Consider the following 7,080-nt stretch of genomic DNA (forward strand, 5'->3'; position numbering starts at 1 on the left):
GGGAATGAAGGCCACAATGGAGGAGATGAAAAACACAATGAAGGGACACAACAGTAGATTTGAACAGGCAGAAGAAAGGATCAGTGAACTGGAAGACAGGTCATTCGAATTCATACACACAAAAGAACAGATGGTGAAAAAAATGGAAAAATATGAGCAGGGTTTTAGGGAGCTGAGTGACGACATGAAACGCACAAATATAAGTGTTATGGGTATCCCAGAAGGAGAAGAGAGGGGAAAAGGGGCAGAAAGAGTAATAGAAGACATATTCCCTGAAAATTTCCCAACTCTTATAAAAGACAGAAAATTAGAGAATCAAGAAGTACAACGTACCCCAAATAGAATAGATCCCAATAGACCTACTACAAGACACTTACTGGTCAGATTGTCCAATGTCAAAGACAAAGAGAGGATTCTGAAGGCAGCAAGAGAAAAGCAATCCATCACATACAAGGGAAGGTCAATAAGACTATGAACAGATTTCTCTGCAGAAACCATGGAGGCAAGAAGACAGTGGCATCATATATTTAAGATACTGAAAAAGAAAAACTGCCAACCAAGAATTCTATATCCAGCAAAACTTTCCTTCAAAAATGAGGGAGAAATTAAAACATTTTCAGACAGACACTGACAGAGTTTGTGAATAAGAGACCGGCACTACAAGAAATACTAAAGGGAGTGCTACAGGCTGATAGGAAAAGACAGGAGAGAGAGAGTTGGAGAAGAGTGCAGAAATGAAGATTATCAGGAAAGGTAAAAGGAGAGGAAAAAGTAAGATATAACATATAAATTCCAAAAAACAAAATGGTAGAAGAAAGTACTGCCCTTACAGTAATAACACTAAATGTAAATGGATTAAACTCCCCAATAAGAAGACACAGACTGGCAGAATGGATTAAAAAACAGGACCCATCCATATGCTGTCTACAAGAAACTCACTTTAGACACAAGGACAAACATAGACTGAAAGTGAAAGGTTGGAAAAAGATATTTCATGCAAACAAGAACCAGAAAAAAGCGGGAGTAGCTATATTAATATCAGACAAGTTAGACTTCAAAAGCGAAACAATTAAAAGAGACAAAGAAGGACATTGTATATTAATAAAAGGGTCAATTCATCAAGAAAACATAACAATCATAAATATTTATGCACAAGCCAGAATGCCCCAAAATTCATGAGGCAAACACTGCAATCACTGAAAGAAGAAATAGATACCTCTACTATAATAGTTGGAGACTTCAATACACCACTCTCATCAATGGATAGAACATACAGACAGAGGATCACTAAAGAAACAGAGATGTTGAATTGTATGATAAATGAGCTAGACTTGACAGACATTTATAGAACACTACATCCAACAACAGCAGGATACACTTTTTTCTCAAGCGCTCATGGGACATTCTCTAGGATAGACCACTTGTTGGGTCACAAAGCAAGTCTCAACAAATTTAAAAATATTGATATTATACAAAACACTTTCTCAGACCACAATGGAATGAAGTTGGAAATAAATAAAAGGCAGAAGGTCATAAAATTCACAAACATATGGAGGCTAAACAACACCCTCTTAGAAAACCAGTGGGTAAAGGAAGAAATTACTAGAGAAATTAGTAAATACCTCAAGGCAAATGACAATGAAAACACAACTTATCAAAACTTATGGGATGCAGCAAAGGCGGTGCTGAGAGGGAAATTTATTGCCCTAAATGCCTATATTAAAAGAGAAGAGAGAGCAAAAATTGAAGAGTTAACTGCTTACCTGGAGGAATTAGAGAAAGGACAGCAAACTAACCCCAAAGCAAGCAAAAGGGAAGAAATAACAAAGATTAGAGCAGAAATAAATGCAATTGAGAACAGGAAAACAATAGAGAGAATCAACAAAACCAGAAGTTGGTTCTTTGAGAAAATCAATAAAATCAATGGACCACTGACTAGGCTAACAAAAAAAAAAAAAAAAAAAAGAGAGAGAGAGCAGATGAAAATAAATGCAATCAGAAATGGGAAAGGAAATATAACTACTGACCCTGCAGAAATTAAGGAGATAATGAGAAGATACTATAAGCAACTATATGTTAATAAACTAGACAACTTAGATGAAACGGACAACTTCCTAGAAAAGCATAAACAACCAACATTAACTCAAGAAGAAATAGATGACCTCAACAAACCAATCACAAGTAAAGAGACTGAGTCTGTCATCAAAAAGCTCTCCAAAAGGAAAAGCCCAGGACCAGATGGTTTCACATGTGAATTCTACCAAGCATTCAAGAACTAATTAGTAACAATCCTGCTCAATCTCCTCAAAACAATTGAAGAAGAGGAAAAGCTACCTAACTCTTTCTATGAAGCCATCATCACCCTAATACCAAAACCAGGCAAAGATACTACAAAAAAAGAAAATTATAGACAAATTTCTTTAATGAATATAGACACAAAAATCCTCAAAAAAATACTCGCAAATCAAATCCAGCAGCACATTAAAAGAATTATACACCACGACCAGGTGGGATTTATTCCAGGTATGCAAGGCTGGTTCAACACAAGATAATCAATTAATGTAATACACCACACCAATAAATCAAAGCAGAAGAACCACATGATCATCTCGATTGATGCAGAAAAGGCATTTGACAAAATTCAACATCCTTTCCTGATGAAAACACTTCAAAGGATAGGAATAGAAGGGAACTTTTTCAATATGATAAAGGCAATATATGAAAAACCCACAGCTAACATCACACTCAGTGGGGAGAGACTGAAAGCTTTTCCTCTAAGATCAGGAACAAGACAGGGATGCCCACTATCACCATTGTTATTCAACATTGTGCTGGAAGTTCTAGCTAGAGCAATTAGGCAAGAAAAAGAAATAAAAGGCATCCAAATTGGAGAGGAAGAAGTAAAACTTCCACTATTTCAGATGACATGATTCTATATGTAGGAAATCCAGAAAAATCTACAGCAAAGCTACTAGAACTAGTCAATGAATACAGCAAAGTAGCAGGCTACAAGATCAACACGCAAAAATCTGTAGTGTTCCTATACACAAGTAACGTGCAACAAGAGGAGGAAATCAAGAAAGAAATCCCATTTACAATAGCAACCAAAAGAATCAAGTATTTAGGAATAAACTTAACCAAGGACACAAAAGACCTTTACATAGAAAACTATAAGAAACTGCTAAAAGAAATTGAACAAGACCTGAAAAAATGGAAGAACATACCATGCTCATGGATTTGAAGACTAAATATAGTTAAGATGGCAATTTTACCTTAACTGATTTACAGATTCAATGCAATACCAATTCAAATCCCAACAACTGACTTTACAGAAATAGAAAAACCAATAACTAAACTTATTTGGAAGGGTAAGGTGCCCCGAATAGCCAAAAATGTCTTGAGAAAGAGGAATGAAGTGGGAGGTCTCACACTACCTGACTTTGGAGCATATTACAAAGCTACAGTGCTCAAAACAGCATGGTACTGGCATAAGGACAGATATACTGATCAATCGAATTGAATTGAGTGTTCAGAAGTAGACCCTCACATCTATGGACAACTGATCTTTGATAAGGCAGTGAAGCCGAAGCAACTGGGAAAGAGCAGCCTGTTCAATAAATGGTGTTTGGAGAACTGGATATCCATTTCCAAAAGAATGAAAGAGGATGTCCATCTCACACCTTATACCAAAATTAACTCAAAGTGGATCAAAGACCTAAACATTAGCACCAAGACCATAAAACTCTTAGAAGAAACTGTAGGGCAATATCTTAAAGATCTTGTGAAAGGAGGTGGTTTCTTAGACCTCACACCCAAGGCATGAGCAACCAAAGAACAAATAGACAAATGGGATCTCCTCAAAATTAAACACTTTTGTACATCAAAGGACTTTGTCAGAAAAGTAAAAAGGCAACCTACACAATGGGAGATGATATTTGGAAACCACATATCAGATAAGGGTTTAATATCCCGAATATTTAAAGGAATCCTGCATCTCAATAACAGAAAGACAAACAATCCAATTAAAAAATGGGCAAAAGACATGAACAGACATTTTTCTGAAGAGGAAATACAAATGGCTCAAAAGCATATGAAAAAATGTTCAACTTCACTGGCTATTAAGGAAATGCAAATCAAAACCACAATGAGATATCATCTCACACCTACCAGAATGGCCATTATCCAAAAAACAGAAAACAACAAGTGCTGGAGAGGATGTGGAGAAAGAGGCACACTTATTCATTGTTGGTGGGAATGTAGAATGGTGCAACCACTCTGGAAGACAGTATGGAGGTTCCTCAGGAAGCTAAATATAGATTTGCCTTATTCCCCAGCTATTCCATTGCTGGGTATATAGTCAGAGGAACTGAAACTTAAGACACAGACATTTGTAAACCAATGTTTATTGCAGCATTATTCACAATTGCCAAGAGATGGAAACAGCCCAAATGTCCATCAAAGGATGAGTGGATAAACAAACTGTGGTATATACATATGATGGAATATTATGCAGCTGTAAGACAGAACAAAGATATGGATCATGTAATGATGTGGATGAACTTTGAGGACATTATGTTGAGTGAAGTTAGCCAGAAACAAAAGGACAGATTCTGTATGGTCTCACTAATATGAACAGACATTAATGAACAAACTTTGGGAGTTAAAAGCTGACAACACAGTTGACCAGGGGATAGAAAGAGGGCAGAGATCAGCCATTTGATGCTGAAGGACTAAAGAATGTTTAGGATTGATTGCATAGATCCAGAAATAGATAGCATAATACTGTGTGATGGTAGCATGGTATTGTAAGTACACTGAACAAAGATGTCTGTGAGTAAAGCTGAAAGAGGTGGGATAGGAGAATGTATGACACCAGAGGTAAAGATAGATGATAAAGACTGGGACTGTATAACGTGGCAAAAACTGGAGTGGCCAATGACTGTTACTAAATATACAAATATAAAAATGTTTTTGCATGTGGGAAAGCAAATGAATGTCAACCATGTAGAAATTTGAAAAAGGGATGGTATTCAGGAAAAAACATAATCAAAGCAAACTGGAGTCTATGGTCAACAGTAACATTGTAACATACCTCCATTAAATGTAACAAAGACAATATGCCAATGCTAAATGTATATGAGAGGGGGATATAGGGGAGTAATATGGGATTCTTGGTAGTGGTGTTATTTGCTGTCCTTAGTAGTATATTGTATTGTATGACATATTTTTCTTATCATTTTTTCTTATTGCTAAAAAAAAAAACCATTTTTCTTGTAGTAATCAGTATGTTCAAGTGCTGATTGTGGTGATAAATGTACAACTTTATGATGATACCATGAACAACTGATTGTACACTGTGGATAAATGTATGGTATGTGAATATAACTCTATAAAATTGTAGGAAAATATATATATAGGAGTAAAAGTGTTGGAGAAAACATGGTGAGAGGGATGATGCCTCACCAACATGGACTAACTACAATGTGTAAACTCAGAATTGAATCTTAGAACATAGCCTAACATGGACACAATAATTGTAATAGTCCCTAGATTGTAAGCTCTTACAGCAGTTAACTCTATCCCTGAATTGTAAGATCTATCTCTAAACTTTGAGATGCTGATCCCGTAGCTATAAGCTGATTGGTCTCTGGAACAATGCATATCTCTGAGACACCTGAAACTCAGAGCTAGAGCTCGGCAGATATGAATGTCACTATTAGTGCATACAGCCACTGTCAAAAAAAAAAAAAAGCTGAAAAAGAGCCCAGACTTCAATTACTGATATGAATGAAGCAGGTCTGGTTAAGACCAGGGCAAGCCAGTCCAAAGGGTAAAGGTTGAAACTCATTGTGTTTTAAAACTTCAACTTTCATATGAGACCAAGAGAATAGATATCTATTTGGTACAGGATCTAAATTTTCTAAACGGTACAACTCTACAGTCGATTTGTTCAAACACCACAGTTGCATGGAACTTTGAGTAGGAAGTGAGATATGGTAGGTTAGTATAGGCTGGAGTGAAATAGTGACACAACCTAGAGTAATTTGGGCAGATAATAAAAAATACATTTACAACCTCCCCCTCCCCAGCCCCAAGGATCTGTGGGAAGGTGCGGATGTGTTGGACATCCTCACCTGTACTGGTGTTGATGTTGTCACAAACATTGGGACTGGTGGTTTGATGTGTTGAGCCCTCGAGCATGGGACTTGCCCTTATGAAGCTCATTACCACAAAGGAGAGTCTAAACTTGTATGTAATGTTGCCTAAGAGTCTCCCCCTGAGTACCTCTTTGTTGCTCAGACGTGGCCCTCTCTCTCTCTAACTGAGCCATCTCGACAGGTGAACTCGCTGCCCTCCCCCCCCCCACGTGGGACCCGACTCCCAGGGGTGTAAATCTCCCTGGCAACGCAGAGTATGACTCCCGGGGATGAATGTGGACCTGGCATCGTGGGACTGAGAGTATCTTCTTGACCAAAAGGGGGATGCAAAATGAGACGAACTAGTTTCAGTGGCTGAGAGATTCCAAATGGAGTTGAGAGGTCACTCTGGTGGACATTCTTATGCACTATACAGATAACACCTCTTAGGCTTTAATGTATTGGAATAGCTAGAAATAAATACCTGAAACTACCAAACTCCAACCCAGCAGTCTGGACTCCTGAAGACAATTATATAATAATGTAGATTACAAGGGGTGACAGTGTGATTGTGAAGACCTTGTGGATCACACCCCCTTTATCTAGTGTACAGAAGAGTGGAGGAATGGGGATAAAAACTAAAGGACAAATGGGGTGGGATGGGGGGGGATGATTTGGGTGTTCTTTTTTCACTTTTATTTTTTATTCTTTTTCTGGTTCTTTCTGATGTAAGGAAAATGTTCAGAGATAGATTGTGGTGATGAACGCATAACTATGTTATCATACTGTGGACAGTGGATTGTATATCATGGATGATTGTACGGTGTGTCAATGTATTTCAATAAAACTGAATTTAATAAAAAAAATAAATAAAAGAAAAAAAAAATTGGAGGAGACAGTCTGCCCAGGTTCCAAAGTGACCTGGATTTCTGGTGGGTGCTTG

Source organism: Choloepus didactylus, chromosome 26 (assembly GCF_015220235.1).
Source record: "Choloepus didactylus isolate mChoDid1 chromosome 26, mChoDid1.pri, whole genome shotgun sequence".
Classification (NCBI taxonomy): Eukaryota; Metazoa; Chordata; class Mammalia; order Pilosa; family Megalonychidae; genus Choloepus; species Choloepus didactylus.